Consider the following 18,140-nt stretch of genomic DNA (forward strand, 5'->3'; position numbering starts at 1 on the left):
GGTGCTTAAATTGGGTGTCAGCTCTTTGCCACCCCAGTTTATCCACCTCACCAGCAAATACCTCAAGACTCTGCCAATCTAGACCTTGCCTTGCAAGTAACACTCAGTGAACACAGTTCCCAAGTTCCCCAGAGGCATGTCTCTGCAGTGTCCACTCCCTCTTACAGGCCACTCATGGAAATTGATGAAGTCCACTATCTCCAAAAAGAGACAGAATACCAACCAGCCTCTTGGCTCACTGAGGACACAAGGTTTATCTTAGCACTGAGATATTTTATTGTAAATCTAAGCATAAGTCTATGCTCTTTATTAACAAGCTTAACTGATACTGAGCAAGAGTAACAGACAAATGGTTTCAAGTAAAAAGTACTTTCTAGAGTTTTAAATTGAACAGATTGCCAACCTCCTCACAGGGAATTTCTCATCTATAGTCAGTTCTCGGCATCTTCAACATATACAGCCGAAGGATCCACTTTTCACACATTTCAGGAGTGTTGGCCTCTTTTTTGTGAATTAAGTGTTGGACAACTAAGGGGTTCTCTCCTTTTATAGTCCACTAAATCTGTGAAAGCTATTATTTTGGAATATAGACTCAAAGAAAGTTTTTCACCCCTGCTTCTTCAGGAAGCTGATGCCATGCTGTCTTTGGAGCCTTTTCTCAATTTGCTTTTACCGTTGACTTAGAGGCAAAGGTATCTTCCCTAATCTCTGGCATCACCTTGCTCAATTTGCATTGGAAACACAAGCAAAACATTCCTTTGCCTAGGTCAAACTTGTTTATCAGCTGTACTTTGATTGGTTTATACATATCTGAGTATCATTCGACATACATGTAACTGTTTATACACAACCCAGACGTACATCATAAAGATTTTCATTACCAGTGTGTCAACAGTTTTCATGGTAACTTAAAAGATACTCTTAGGATGAATATTATGATTGCAGGGTGTTTTGTGTAGGAAGCCTGTCAGGACTGGTAACAATTGCTACAGTCAGAGAATTCTCTGCCTGTGGGCACTGAGGGACTCATAGGGTCACAGCTTGCAAGGCTGTTTCTTAAAACAAAATAAATAAAAAAAAAAGCTGCTTAGGAAACCTCCAACTGCTGATCAGAAGGAGAAAAGGAAGCAACAGCCTGAGAATTTAGGTAAAGCTATCAAGAGTGACACACAGGAGCCTAAATTTCATTGAAATCAATGGGAATTACTTAGAGTCCTACATGTCTTAGTGACTTTTGAAAATGTGACAAGTCACTTGACTTTGGTGCTTTTGTAAGTGTACCCTTGCTTATATCACAACTTCTAATAGCAACTAAAGTGCAGTCAAACTAATGTGACTGTTCCTTGTCTACACTGCAGTCTACAATCATATTGCTTAACATTTTCGCTAACACAAATTAAAAACAGATTGTAGTGCAGACAAAATCTAACAGACACAAGAGGTTACTGATCTTCTTTATGGCAGTGTAAATCCAAAGAAATTGCATTGCCTTCTGTGGAGTTACTCTTAATTGACATCAGGGTTTCTCAGATTAGTATCAGGGTCAAACTGTTTTTAAAGGTTATCTCCAGCAGAATACTGATGTGAAGGCTTTGTGGCAGTAAGTCCCTTGTAAGAAGGGGCATCATCTCAGAAAAATTCAGGAGAAGGGGAGAAGCAGGCAAAGTTCTGTCAGTACAAAACACATATGTGATTATACTACATGCTGCAAATTCTTGGGGGTGGGGGTAAAAATGGAATACATAGTGGAATGTATGAAAAGTCAATGAGGAAGTACTGCCCCTCCTCCTGATAGTAAATGATGCCCCTAACTATAAGCACTCAAAACTAGGATTTAGTGATCCACAGGCTTGGTGCTAACCCTCAGAAGACCAGGATAAATTTCAGCCAGAAAGCATCAGTGCACTGAGCAAATGGAGCTGCTGAGACAGAAAGATGCCATTTACAACAGAATCATTGTATTCATAATCTCTCCCATCTCTTCTGAATGTAGGCTTCTTTCTTTACTGCCTTCATGCAGGGTTTAAAAGATGTAGCGAAGAAGAAAAAGAGGGGAAGAAGAGACTGACCCCACTTGAAGGATCTCTTTTTGACACAGAAAGGAGCAGCCTCAGAGTATAGCAGTATGCACTTCTTTTGGCATGTCTGAGAGATACAATGACTTTGGATAAGCTCCTCTTCTGCCTGTGTCTTGATAACTATCTCTTATTTTTAAAGTGATTTTTTGCACCATTTATTTTTTGGAAATGTTCCCATAGCTCTACACAATATTTCCCAGCACTCAAACTCAGCCTATCCCTTCTCTCCAAACGAGAGAGACACTTTTCACAGCCCCAGTCAGTTAGTGCTTCTCACTCAGTAATTACTCCAGAACCATTTCTTCTGCAAGTCACCACACTGCTAGTGGATGTCAAACAAACATAGCCTATGTATTTAGTGCCATTGATGTGCATTACACTATACAGACAAATGAGACACTGTGCCTGCCCTCCGGAGTTTACAATCTTTGGCCCTGATCCTGCATGCTGATCCATATGGACAGACTTTTGTCCACAAAAGTCCCCACTAAAATGATTAGGGCTCACCCAGGTGTAACGGTCCGTGCATGCGGATCAGTTCATAAAATCAGGTTATAAGTTATAGTATGGCTCAGACCCAGGGGGATGTGTTCATGGCAATATTTTTAGTCAGGAAAATTTGTGGAACTCTGACATGGGCTCATTCTCTGCCATTTCTTGATTACCAAGATAATTGAGTGAGTCATTAACATAAACTCCTCAAACACAAGCTTGTTGATCCTACGCAGAATGTAGACACAATGGACAGACTTTTCATAAATGTGTGCTGTATGTGCAAGACATGCAATTGCATTTACAGTTGCAAACAAATAATGAAAAAGTGAGACATGTGCACAATACACGTGCAACTACAAGTCTGCCAAAAAGCATTTGCAAAAAATTTAAGAAAATAGAACCCAATAGGATAAAAACCATCTGTATTACAGCTACTTCAGATTCTACAATACAGCTGAATTTATGGGACAAAAAAATGAGGCTTTGCTTTTTAAATTATGAAGGAAAGTGCCATACTAAAGGATACTAAATCAAAAAAAGTGTAAAACATGACATTTAAATGAGATTAAGAGTTTGGATAGCCCAGGCTTGTGACTCGGTTAGTGTACTCAACTCCCAGTGGCCCAAGTCAGATGGTGTTAAAGATATGTAACATCTCATAGGATCAGTAGACTAACTCTGATTTACTAACTTCAAATTTCTTGATTTGACAACTGAAGTGACGCTTAATACATCTGTTGTTGGTAAGTGCGTGAGGGAAACAGCCCTCTGATGCAAGACTCCCGATGTAATGGTGGGAGACATTTATGGATTGATTAATGTAAGTGTTCAAAATCTCTAAAGCAAATTGAGCAGAACAGATTTACTGTATTGCATGTGTCATTAAGTTTGCAAACTTTTCTTAAAATAAAGTGTTTCACTAAAGAGGAGACTCTTTAAAATATATTCCTGTCTTACAACTATCCTATATTTTAAGCTGAAAAACATAAGTTTTAAAGAGCACATTGGTAAAACTAAATTTATAACTTCTCTTTATCCCTAAAGAAGAAAGAAGTAAGATATAGCCTCTCACTTCATCAGACAAAAATAAAAATGGCATAATTAGAGATTGGAAGGTCTCCAAACTAGCATTCAGGACAACATAAAAGTCCAAGAAAACCAAGTGTTAAAGGAAAGTTAAATTGAACTAAGCCAATAAAAATGTTTTGAATGTTTCTATTAATCAAGCAGTGGTGGAAAGAGGATAAATGCACATTGTGAGTAATTTGTCCCTCCACCCACATTGCGTTACCTTTTTGTGGAGTTTTCACACATCCTAGTTTACTAAAATTCACTTCTTTGCACAGAACTGCACAAGATATATGCACCACTCTGGGATCATTTGAATTTCACCTGGAATAAACTAGTTCTCCCATGAGTCCCTGACAAAACAAGCCAAATATAAATAAGGCTAAGTTAAAACAGGTTGGTTGATGGGGATGCTTCACTCTTTACTAAATTTTCACTTTAGGTTTATAGAACACCTTTAAATAAGTTAAGTGTTAGTGTTGAATTAATTTAATGCACCTACTGTAACACAGGCTCGCTCTTCGTAACTAAAATATAATAATCTCTTTTAAACAATTTAAAAATGAAAATTTGGTCTTCAACCCTTTCTGTTGTGATTTTTCTTAACACTAGGAAATTCTGAGAGCATTTCTGCAATATAGCACACCAGTCAAATATAAATTATCTGCCATGCTAGTAAAATCCCAGTGGGAATAATAACAGAAGAGTTGTAACTATAATCTAAGCATGAACTATAATCTAAGTATGGTTCAGTAAGAGCTAATTCACAGCTAGACTCTTCATCTTTAATCATCATATGTCTAACAGTGGTTGACTGTGTTTCCATATTCATCACATTAAAAAGTCTGAACTCCATTCTCTGGGATAAAAGGTTAATGTCTAGTCACTGAGCCTTCCAGTCACCATATGGCGATACAAAAGAGTGGCTTTGCATCCTGAAGTTTCTAATTTGACTATAGAAGGGTAGCTCATTTTACAGTTTACTGCTGCATCAGCCAGATAGTTCAATATAATTAAAAATCCCACCTATGTTTGAGGAGTCTCAAAGCTGTCTAAACTCTTACAGCTTTTCTTCACTGTCTCCCTCAACATGGCAAAAATGTGTGTTGTATTAACTAAGACCTGGTCTACACTTCTAACCAAAACTGTTATACCACTAAAACTTTGGAGGTGAGGTTATTTCATTTTTAACCAAAAGTTATACCACTACAAGCCCTATAGGCTACACCAGATGCTTTGTGCTGGTGTAGCTTATTCCCTTTCCTGTACGTGAGTAAGGTATACCAGTGTACAACACTTCTATAGCACTTTAACTGTGCCCACATTAGGGGGTTGTACCATATTAACTATATTGGTATGATTAATGTGGTACAACTTTATGTTTACGCAAACCCTGATAAAGATTTCCTCATTCACAGCAAGTAAAGATAATGAGCCCAATTTATTCTTGTCCTGCATCTTGTGTAGTCACTGATACAGTGCAAAATGCTGCCAAATCAGTTATAGCATCTTGCTCCCACTTCACACTGTAATAAATGACTAGGCAAGTTATAGGCCAATGGTGAATTGGGCTCAAATTGATATAAATCTGAGTAATTCCAAAGCAACTGTCCTATCTTTCCACATTTCTAGATCTTAGTGGAGGATGAACATTTCTCAGTGTTTTTCAGAGAACTCAGTGAACAAGAAGTAAGGGAAAGTCCAGTAAACGCCAGTTTGCTTGGGTTCAAAACTATAGCAACGTCAAAGAGGAAGAACCAAGCAAAGGACAGAAATCCTTTTAAGTATTTCACATTACCAATTGTCATATGGAATCTTCTCCAACTAGGGGCCAAACTTAGGGAAAGTTCTTTCAAGTGCTTGTGCACAACTGCACATTTTCAGACTTTGAAGTTTTCTATCTGTGTAAATTTTCATTCAATGAATTGGGACTCTTCAAATTTGTAATTAGTGTTTGGCTCTCTTCAAAATTATTTGACATTTTGAAGCATTAAAATCAGAAACCGGCACATTGTTTATATTGCTGTATGGCATGGCTGACAGCTATGACCACGAGTTTAAAACAGTAAAAAGCTGTTGCAAGTTGTTTTCTTCTCAGAGAGTCTAGGAAATTAAAGCAGAAGCAATCTATAGAACTACAACTGGTCAAAAAATATTTATTTGGTTCCACCTTTCCCTCCTGTCCTGCCCCCCATAACATTTCAACAACAACCAAAAAAGTCTTTGAAATTTTCCATGGCAAATTTCAATACTTTTTTGGTGCAGGAAGAGAGGGAATGAAATCTGATATTTCAATTTGGAAATGCTGATGCAGTGCATAGAAACTTTAGTTCAGGTGCCTCATATTCACATCCACCCAAATGGCTGGGCTCCCTTGTTATGGTGCACCAAAGTCTCCCTTCTTGGTGAAAAGAGGTAGTGCATTAGGGCAGTCACATCGCCAGGATGAATCAAGGGAGGTAAAATCTAATTGGGAGATCCCAGAAAATGAGAGCACGGGGTGCCCAAAATACAACTCCCATGAAGCCTTATGGCAGCATTTCAGAATCAAAAATATTTTTTTTTTGTCTAAAAGCTTTTGGATAGTTTCAATTTCACCCCTCCACCCATTAAAAAAAACCTAATTTTCCATGGAAAGCAAATACAAATTGATTCCTTCCTCACAAAACTAGGAGTTTTTTTGTCAAAGAACAGTTCTGAAAGAAATCTTTCTGCCAGTTCTACATAGAATACATTTCCACTGTCCTTACTTATCAGAAAAGTGACTCAAGAAAAGTTACGAAAATTATTAACTAGGGAAAGTATTTATATAATTCTAGCATTAGTCTCTAATAGAAAACAATCATACATCATATGGCAGTGATTAGAATGAGTGTCACTATCCACAGTGCAAAAGGGGAGGCTTTTTCCCCTCTTCCACTAGCTAACTCAATCAGTGACAGAACTTTATTAGCAAAATAGGGCTCATGTGGGCTGCTTTGACGCCTTAATAATCTAAACTGAAAATTGAATTATATTCTATTATTGCATCTGCAAACAGCTTCTTATAGTTGTGCACTGATGATCAACTCTTTCACCAAACTCACCCTGTGTAGGTTTGAAAGCCTAATTCAAAAACAAAATAATTGACACATCTGGCTTAAGTCAAAGTTTACATATATAAATGGGGCTTTTTACATACAGAGGAGGAGGAGGATGAGATTGGATTCTAGCAGGAAAGTGAAAAGGAGGGTATAAAAATGTGTATGAAAACAAGAGTGTCTGCCTGCCCTTCCTCCTCCAACCAATCTCCATATAACTCCACTGAAATCAATGGTGTTACACCGGGAATGAATATGGCTATAAATTGATGTTCTCTGCAAATGATGTTACCCTTACGTGTCCTTGTCTGTTTTTCTCATAAGTCTCTTAGCACCTTCCTTCACACTACTCTTTACACATGCAGAGCCCTTCCCTTTCATTTGTTGCTTGTATTATTAGGCAGGAAGATCTTTGGGATGGGGCTGTATCTTCCCCTGTGTTTTGGCAGAGCCTAGCACATTCTGGGCATTACCAGAATACAATATTGCATACTAATACTAATACTGGCTGTGCTGCTGCAACTGCAGCTTTTGAGCATTGCACATGGTAGTGTAGGAGATGCAGAATAGAGGAAGTGGCAGGAGTCCAGAAAGGTGGTTTGAGGGGGGAAGAAGGGGAGAAGTGAGGTGTAAAGAGTGTATCAGGAGGAATAAGTATGGGGGGATATGGAAATGTCCTGTCCAGTCTTAGAATGGGATCTCTGGGTGAAGTGGCTGGGGCAGGAGATTGACAAGGTATTGGGGATGAAGAGAAGATGCAGGGGATTGTATAAGGTAAGTGCAGAAAATGATGCAGGGAGGTACAGAAAACTGGGTAGGCTTGGAGGAGAATAGGGAAAGGCAGAGGTTTTCCCCTCCCCTGTTAGCCTTTAAACAGATATTTAAGATTGGAACTCAAAGCATTTTAAAAGTTTCAGTGTGCATAAGAGTCTCTCAATTTTCTTCCACTACTTCTATATCGCAACATTCCTGTACTCACAACTCTTAAGTGTTGCTAAAGTTTTCTGGCAGACCACCACGATATGGTCACATAAGATCAGTCAAAGCAAGACTCCCCTCCTGGAAGCCCTACATGTCAACTCAAAAGGAGCAGATATTAGTGCTCTCTTAACACATTAATTTAAAAACAAAAACAAAATACACACACACACACACTTAAAGGTGAGAGTTCAGTTATCTGGAAATGAATTGTTAAGGACTTTGACAAGTTCCCCACTGCCATAGAACACTTAACTGTGGACTTATACAGCCTACCCAAGTGTCTGAGTCTGTTCAGTGTATTAGTTCTTTAAGTTAGCAATATCTGTTGATGGCTTATCTAAGACAAATTAAGCAGAGTACTATTTTTTGTAATATGCTACATCACATTTGGTTAATCGTTTTTCTTGAACATGACATTAATCAGTATAGTTCCAGTAATTTTCTTGATTATGGCAGTGATCAGATAGCTGAGACATTGTTTCCTTTCTCTCTGATTTAGAGAAGTGTGATTCTAATCTTAATTTTTTTAGTGCTTGATTGGTATTTAAAAATATCCCAGTCTGCAGTGGGTTCCCTGGAGTGATAGTGTATTTCATCATATTAGTGAGCTTTGCCTTCTCCCCTTGTAAAACTGATGCTGTATCCCCATCTACTTTCTTAGTCTTCTTGCTTATATAGAGACTTTGACTGAAACTTGAGAAACTCTGCTGTTTTAGGTCAGATGCCTTAAAATGTGGAGTACTTGTTACTAGATTATAGAAAAAGATGATTCTGCCAGTGTTTTTAAGTTAAAAAAAGAATGTACAGACACTTGTGAGGAGTCTGGATAGAATCTTTGTGGGTTGTTTGGGGTTTTTTAGGGGGGGCAGGGTTGGTATTTGGTTTAAAGTTTTAAGCAAAAATATGACTGGTATGATCTGTGAGCATTGATATTAATATGTAGTATACTGACTTCACAATGCATACAAATCCACTCTAAAAGCATTTACTCTGTTCATATTTGTGGGGGATTTGTATGTGCCCTTCCTCTCCTTCCAATATTTTTTTTAATAACGATCCCAAACTTGTTAACACAGAGACACACACAGCAATTGCTACGCCAGGTCACATCAATCATAGATGTAGTTAAAAACCATGTCTCCAATAGTAGGCCATTTTAGATGCTTTAAAGGAAGGTGAAAAACTTCCACAACTGGCCATTTATGCAGTAATACGGCACTTGGGATAGGATAAGTCTTTTCCCATCCTCACGCAGTGAGTAGTTGGTCTATCCCACAAAATGTCTCCTGTCTGAATGAAACGGTTGAAGTCTATCTTTGCCTGTGATCATTTTCTTTGCCCTTCCCTGGTCCAATATTTATTTTTGCTAGATCCTCTCTGAGATAGGTGACTAAAAATGAACATATTATATGAGGTAAAGACTTACTCTTGATGGTATACGGCATTGTAGTATTTTTTTATTCAAAGCACAACCACCTGTTTGTATTTGATGACCATGCACATCAAGAAGTTGTTTTAATCAAGTTGTCCAAAAGGACATACAGGTTATTTTCCTTCAGTGGTTACAGTGAACATAGAACACATTGTGCAGCAATACTTCAAGTGCTTCTTCCAACATGATTTAACATAGCCATGTGTAAAAAAAAATACAAATTATTTCTGATGAAAGATTGCATGGAACTAAGCAATTCCTCTGCCATTTCATGCAGTTCTCATGGGGTCAAATAGAGCATTCCAAGTTGTTCACCTAGATATTTTCTATAAAAGATTCAGAGACTGATTTTTAAAAATTCCTTTGAAAAGACTGTACAGGGGTGCAAAAATGACCCACTCGCAGGACTACACCTTGCATAAGGAGACAAGTCATGGGGGATAGGGGTTAGTTGGTATTCGTGTACTATGGTTGCTCTTAGCTGCCCAAGACTCTTGGGAAAAATGCTGCTGCTTACCTAATTCTATCAGTAATTTGTTGAACGCTGATCGCTCTGCTTGACATTCAGCTGAATATCAAAAAATGCTGGTTGTACTCTTTGTATTTATTTTGTGCAGTGTGACACTCCTCTCTCCACTAATTATTCATTTTAGCACATAGGAAGGAGTAGTCAGAGTCTAGACTCTCTGGTAGATAATTAACAAGTGGGAACAATCACCTGGATTTGGCCATACATCAGTCTTTAGGCCCATAAAGTAATATACTAAATAACTGTTCAATAAATTAAGCATTTTGTTTGCCAGTTCTCTTAATCCATCTTCAGTGACCATTTTAGTGATACTGTAACAGCTGTAATCCAACGTGCTATCTTGTTTTGGATGATGCAGTTACCTGTCAGTACCTGTCACAAGACAGGGCTTCTACCTAGCTTTCAAACATGCCCTTCCCCCACCCAGTATTCTTTAAATAGGCTTATTGGCTAAATATAAGTTAAACAAACACAAACAGTTCTTCAGCTCACCCTTCTCAGCCAGTCCTGTTCCCCACTGGCTCTGCTGCTCTTCCTCGGCACTTTGTTCCAGGGCCTCTCCCCAGGAGTTAGCTCAACTCCTCTCTCCAGGCACAGCCTGCCTCCATCATTTTTCCCCTTCCTGCCCCTTGACATGTCTTTAGAGCCCCAGGTGCAGCTTTGCCCCCTTTAATTAGCTAAATTGGGCCCACCCACACAATACCATTTCCTTTTATCAAGATCTGAGATATCTTTCCCAGTGCTTTCTGTCATCCTATCAATGTGGCCCCTTTACAAGGAGTAAGTGCCCTCTCCCTGTGGGAACTAACAAGGGATTAAATCTTCTTTTTTTCTGGGCAGGCAGGTGGATGGGTGGCAGATCCTCAGTGTACATTTTCATACTCCATCAACTTGACTTCAGTTAATACCATTTACACAAGTTGAAGATCGGACCCATCATCTTTTCCAGTGCTGCCAGATTAGAAAGGAAGAGATGGCAGCTCTTCCTCATTCAGCTGCAGGGTGGAGGAACTAAGAGCTGTGCCTCCTAACTGGGAAATGAAGGAGGTCACCAATCAAAGGGAGACAGAGGTTCCCAATACAGACTCCAAACTAAGAGGAAGACATAACTCGGGGGGAACTGATTGCCAGCCCTGAATGAAGGAGGTCTATGCCACTGCTACAGACTCAGGGGTGAAAGTAACTTATGGACCTTACCAGTACAAGGGCTGGGGTCCTGAGGGGGGGGGAGCAGTTGGGCAGAGCCTCACGCAGAAGGGACAGGACCTTTAAATCCCAGGACCTTTACATTGCCACCACTACCCGGGGACTCTGGAAGCGATTTAAAGAGTCTGGGGCTCTGGCTGCAGTAGCAGCAGCCAGGAGCCCTGGGCCCTTTAAATCATTGCTGGAGACCCATGGTAGCTGTAGCTGCAGTGGCGGCCAGGACCCCTGGGGCTCTGGTGGTGATTTAAAGGGCCCGGGGCTCCGACCACTGCTAGGAGCCCAGGGCCCTTTTAAATTGCCCACCTGGTGAAGCTGCCCCTGCTGGTATGGTCGTCTGTGTACTGGCTCTTGCCGGAGCGGACTGGACCTGCTTACTTTCACCTCTGCATAGACTACGGGCTTGTCCACACTACCTGCCAGATCAGCGGGCAGCAATCGATCCAGTGGGGGTCGATTTATTGCGTCTAGTATAGACACGATAAATCAACCGCTGAGTGCTTTTCCGTTGACCTTGGTACTCCACCAGAACGAGGAGTGCAAGCGGAGTCAATGAGAGAGCATCAGCTGTAGACTTACAGCATGAAAACACTGCAGTAAGTAGATCTAAGTATGTTGACTTCAGCTAAGCTATTCATGTAGCTGAAGTTGTGAATCTTAGATCGACCCTGCGCGGTAGTGTAGACAAGCCCTACAACCAAGATTCTTGCTGTTCTTTGCCTGATTCTTTCAGGATGTGCAGATGAAACAAAAGGAAACTACCCTGCACTTGTTTTCTCATATGAGTATTTAATACTGAGGGAGACACCTCAGGATTGTATTGTTTCCCAAGGCTGAGACCAGAATGTATTTTACTACCTTTCTGTACCATAATTAAAAGACCAGGGACCCTAAGTCCCCCTGTGCGACGAACATTCCTGGATATCTGTGTAAAAGGTAAGATTTATTAATCAATCATGTTTATTATGACAGTGCCCAAGAACTAACCAAGAATGGGGCTTCATTGTGCTAGGCACAATACAAACAGAGTAATACACAGCACTTGCCTTGAATTGCTTACAGGTTCTATAGACAAAACAGACACTGGGTGGGAGTGAACGTGAATGTGACAAAGGTCATGTTAGTCCTATAATTTGGGAGGAGGGGGCAGGGTTGAGGGTTAGTTAGGGTTTAAGCCTTATGGCAAGAAGAGAGGGGGCACTGAAGGGAAGGACAGGGCAGGGGTAAAGAGATGTGTAAAAGGCCCAGCTGCGGAGTGAGGCTAAGGTGAAGAGACTGTGGGGAGGGCAGTGGGGCAGTGGAGTATACAGTCAGTCTGCACAAAGCAGAGAAAGTCCACTTAACACCGTAGAAAATTCTGACACCCCAGAAGTCCAAAAGTACCAGTTTTAGTTTGCACTCCACAAACTAACTCTATTCTTCTCCTGAAGTAGAAACTTCCCACTCATTGCAACTGTCCCTAACAACTGAGCTATTTGCTGGTTCTTATGAAGAGCAGGTGACCTCCATGTTATCACCTGATCCCTAGCCTCACAGCACCAGCTAGGCAGAAGCTCCATTACATGTGGGGACTGAGCCCAATTCCTTCAGAGGGTCACTTCACCCTGTGGCACATCTCCTCATCTAGGACTTAGTCCACCATTTTATTTCAAAAATCAGCCTTCAGAAGGCAACAGCTTCTGATCCTTAATGACCTACTAGTTCAATGGATTCAATAGTTTGCATTCCTTTCTTAGCCCTACACTTTTATTTGTAAATACAAGAACAATATATGGAATTAACCTACATTCACTTAACAAACTCATGCTTACTGAAGCATGAAGACATTAGCGTTCAAGCTGTAAGTTTATCCTGAGCTTACCCTGTCATGTGAGGAACTGAAAGGTCTCCAAATAGCAAGTGACTTCACTTATCATACAGCATACACTGCAGTGCAGGGTGAGATAAGGACAGACTTGCGGCCTTAAGTTTGTTTTTCCTGGCTTTCGCTCTTGTAAAATGCAGTGTGTTTGCCTAATGCATTGCCACAGGCAGCCTAATGTCACAGCTCTTATAATTTTCTATGTTCAGTGAAGCTATTTAACAAAAGTTTGGAATGCAGTGGGATTTTTTCCCCTCTCAACCCCACATCTTGAAGGAACCATGTCAAATTTATGAAACACAAAAGAAAAGGAGGGTGCTGCTTAGCTACATGGGCTGCTGAGTGGAGGGTGCTCCTAGATTCTTGCTGACTCAAAGACTTTAACATCAGAAGGGACCATCATGATCATCTAGTCTAGCCTCCTGCACATTTCAGGCCACAGAACCTCACCTATCCACTCCTGTTATAGACCCCTAACCTCTGGCTGACCTACTGAAGTCCTCAAATCATGGCTTAAAGACTTCAAGTTACAGAGAATCCACCATTTACACTGATTTACACCTGCAAGTGACCTGTGCCCATGCTGCAGTGGAAGGTGAAAAATCCCTCAACCTTTTGAAGAATGTTAATCAGTTCTACTTAACATATTAAAAAAAAAGAGTAATTTACTGAGCAAGAGAGTTGCCTTAATTTTTGGAAAGCTCCTCCCTTTTTCTGGCTATTTCAGAAAGGAGCCTTCTTTGTACAAGTAAGTTTAAATGGTATTAAGAGGACGCACACAAATGTTAACAAATTGTTAAGATCAAACAAGGAAAGATATCAGAATTCATATGAAAAAATCTTAATTGCTGTATTCCTTCAAGAGATTTTTTTTTAATCTGAGTACCAGAGTGGATATTTATAGAGTCAATTATCACTAGGTTTAGTTATCAAATAAATGGCTAACAAAAGTATTAGTGACAAATCTGGACTCTTTTTGGAGTTGGAAGAACAGTTGGATCACAATCCAAGCTTGCCTGCATAGGTCACATTCAGGTCTGTTGAACTGAAACCAAATTCAAATTGCTTCAATAAATATACTGCATGTTGACTATCTCACAGCATCATCGGGTGACATGGTACATACAGAGTGGTTACTATCCAAAAGAGAAAATTTCCCATTGTATACTTTACAGTTCATGTACTAAGTGCAAGGGAAAACTAGGGCTTCTCCTATAGCACTTTGTGGTAACTGTTGGCAATGCAGTGAAAGTACATTTGATATATGGGTACCATGTGCGATACTGAATCACTAACATATGGCTTCAGCAGTCCAACTTTCATTGATGTCAACAGGAGTCTTACTGGCAATGGGCTTGATCCTGCAGGATCCTGGAGCACGTTCAACTCTTATTTACTTCAGTAAGAATTGGCCCAGAAGAATATCACATCTTTTGAAGTATTTCCTATCTCTTTTTAACTGTCTCTGCATATCCATCCATAGGAAACATCACAATCATGTAGGATAATCTCAGCCAACCAGTGACAGGGAAGACTCACTATGTAACTTGCACCATATGATCCTCTTTACCTACAGCCCCAGAAATACATAGATGAAAATTTGGCAGCAATGCATATAGGGTCTTCCGGCCTCAAAGACAGTTTAACCAGGCTATTTTTCTTCTGTGGAAAAAGGGAAAACAACTGAGCTCTGTACAGCTCTAGGACTCAAATCCCTTCCACAAACACATTTTTACAGCTCTAGTGTTGGGTTTTACTTTTAAGTGCCAAAAGAAAAAACATATCACTGGAACTGGTTGCTGAAAGTTAGAATAACTATGGAGGTACTTTGTATGATTTGAAATTTTTTTTAAAATATATGCTAGTTCCCTGCTCCAATTAATTCATTCTATCTAGTTTTATGTATAGCTAAATGAAGGACATTGTGTTGTGTGCATGCAGCAGAAATTAATCTTTATAATCTTGAAATAACTCAACTATAACAATATTAAGAAGACTTCCTTCTGAAATACTCTAATTTTATGTTCCTGAGTGCTTCTTATGACAATGGATCATATCCTCTGTCTTTCCATTCATGCTCCAGTGCTACTACAGTTCTTTATATTACAATTGTTTTAGATCCTCCAGATGGTTTTTTAATGTTTCATTACATTAGGGTCCCTAATGTAGTTTCCTATAAGGATTTTTAAAAAGGGCTAGGTGAAAAATTAATATTAACTCACTATCCTTTATTACAGTAATACATTTAGGTCTACACCACATAAGTTCTAAAAAAACGGCATGAGCCAAAACCAGTTAGTGCTCAACTGTAGCACTATGGTGCTACTCCAGGCACGGGGAGGCAGCTGCCACAAATGGAGTTCAGGAGTCCTAGGAGAAGGTGTAGTGTCTCCTTGTCCCCTTCCCCTCACACCCTCCCCACCTTATCGAAGAAAGCTCTGCAGGCTTTTGCAGTTGTCAGAGGAGAGAATCATATCTGCCGACAACGAAAATTAAAAAGCCTGATATAGTCCTCCTCGCTGACCTACTACTGCACATGTATACATGACTTACTCAAAGTTGTCTGAGGGAAAAATAAAGTTGTTAAACAAAATTTATCCCCCCACATCCCGGCATAGAAAATAATATCCCTGATTATTTTAAAAGAATTTTGAGGTTCGAGGACTGTCATTAACATGGCCTGTTATGACAAGACCCTTATTTCCTTTAATTCCCTGTTCTGTTCAAGGTCATGTTCATAACTAATGGTGATGACTGCAGTCGTGGTGCCTGCTGCATTGCACCGACTGCTGAGACCTCACCTAAAGCCCAGTCTACAGTCTGACCCTTTGCGAGATTGAGGCTCACCTGAGGGGTCCCAAAACCCAACCCTCTATTAGGCCTTTGGTGGCTTCTCAGAACTCCCCCTGTCTTAGCAGGATTGTCAGCCTCCAGCAAGAGGAAATAGGCTTATTGGGGACCAACAGACTTGCTAAGGTATATAACTCTGATATAATTACAGGAAATTAAAATGACAACTGAGCATTTCTTCTTTGTAAAGTTCCAGCTAAAGATGGACTCTCTACAGAATTTTATGCATGCTGTGCAACATCCAACAAACTCCATTTTACTTTGTATTTTCACTTATCCAGCATCTACAATTGAACTGGGCATCAGTTTTTGATGTACTATCAAAAAAGGGTAGCTGACTATTTTCTCCATAGTATACAACATTTGTATTGATTGTGTGGGGTTGAAGGACATCAGTGATGTGTCAATACAACTTGAAAACTGGTTACTGGTTTCATATGTTGCAATCCTTTATCAAATAAACTATTCACTGTTTTTTCCAATCAACTGAAGAAAGAATTATTCACAAATAACTTTGTCACCACTATTCAACTAGTCCTAGAAACAAACCTTCCTCAAAAATCTCTCTTTGGTTGCTTTCAGAAGTCTATTGGTGTACTCAGGAAATGGATTCATACATACTGGTTTCTTGTTTGCTTAATTAGTATAAAAATACATGCCAACTAGAAGTCATACGCTCTGTACTTTAACTTCCTAATAGAAAACAAAAGCAAAACCAAATCTATTAGGAGTCCTTTTCCCATCACAAATAATATGGATAAAGGTCATTAAATGGCTTAAAATCACAATGTGAAGAGAAACACAGTCAGTGTAAGTCCATACATGTAGGAAATACACCCATGGGAGTGTATTGGTTTGAATAATTCTGTGTTCTATTTTAATTAATTGGCAAAAGGTGAAGTTTAAAAAGATAGCAATTTTCAGCATGAGAATTTCCAAAATGAATAGTTTTGCTATAAATGTTAACAAAATCATACATTGTTTATATCAGCATTTTATTAATTTAATTATACCCTGTGGCCAGCATTTTTTAATGTATTGATCTATTTCAAAGGTTGGAAGCTCCCATAAAATTAAATGGAATTTGTGGAGTGCTTGGCATTTCTGTAAGCCAGGTCATTTTTATTTAGGTCCTTAAATATGGATTAAGGAGCTAAACTTCATGTACCTAGCTATGGAAATATTAGCCTGTATGTACATGTCCTTTGAAATACTAAGGACAGGCACAAAATGCTATTATAAATAACCGTAATAAATAAAAACAAACAATGAGTCCTTGTGGCACTTTAGAGACTACCAAATTTTTTGGGCATAAGCTTTCATGGGCTAAAACCCACTTCATCAGATGCATGGAGTGGAACATACAGTAGGGAGGTATAAATATACAGCATATGAAAAGATGGGAGTTGCCTTACCAAGCGGGGTCAGTGCTAATGAGCCAGTTAAATATAAGTTGGAAGTAGGCAATTCTCAACAGTTGACAAGAAGGAGTGGAAATCACTACAGAAACTAAATCAATTTGTTAGTCTCTAAGGTACCATAAGTACTCCTCATTGTTTTTACAAAAACTAATTTCCCATTGCTAAATACTCACTCCTTCTTGTCACTTGTTTGAAATGGGCCACCTTGTTTACATTAGCCTCATTAACACTTCAAAAGTGATTTCCACTCCTTCTTGTCAACTGTTGAGACTTGCCTACTTCAAACTTAAATTGAATTGGATCATTAGCACTGACCACCCACTTGTATGCTGTGTATTTATATCTCCCTACTGTATGTTCCACTCCATGCATCTGATGAAGTGGATTTGTTAGTCTCTGAAGTGCAACAAGGACTCCTCATTGTTTTTGCTGACACAGATTAACAAGGCTATCACTCTGAAACCTAAATAATTAAATAATTTAAATAATTAAACACGAGTCACTTTGGGGTGTTATAATATAGTACTGAGATGGTTGGTTTGAATTAACTGTTCTAACAAAAAATATGGCTTAAACAAAGTTCCAATATCATTGGAAATAAATACTGGGACTCATTGTTTGTAAAGAAACTCAAACACAAACTTTGAAGTCATGCACTGATGTCATAGCCTACTAATCTACTCTCTCCCTTCCTCTATGAAGAGGATTTTGGACACAATACTTTAGAAAACATGCTATGTAGCCATTCTCTTCTCTGGAGTCTTGTATAGCTTATCAGACATGAGGGGAATTAGAGTTTGTATCATGTAATGCATCCTACCTACTCCTTTTCTGACTTATGCCAGAAGAATGAACATTGAAACCTAGTATACCTTGCATTATCCATTGATACATAAATGCTTATTTTAAACAGGAGATAACACTAACACTAACACTTATCTAGGACTCTGGGGTAGGTTTTATCCTTTGAGGAACAAAACATTTTGCAAGCAGAACCTCTAGTGTTTTATTTTGCATAAGCCAAATTAACCACAACATGCAGAAACTGTTAGTTGGTTCATGGTGTTCTATTTGCAATTCAATGTACTTCCATGTTATGATAGAGAATTATGTTCTAATACTAATTGGAAAGAGGGGAAAGA

This window comes from Gopherus flavomarginatus, chromosome 1 (genome assembly GCF_025201925.1).
Source record: "Gopherus flavomarginatus isolate rGopFla2 chromosome 1, rGopFla2.mat.asm, whole genome shotgun sequence".
In the NCBI taxonomy this organism is placed as follows: domain Eukaryota; kingdom Metazoa; phylum Chordata; order Testudines; family Testudinidae; genus Gopherus; species Gopherus flavomarginatus.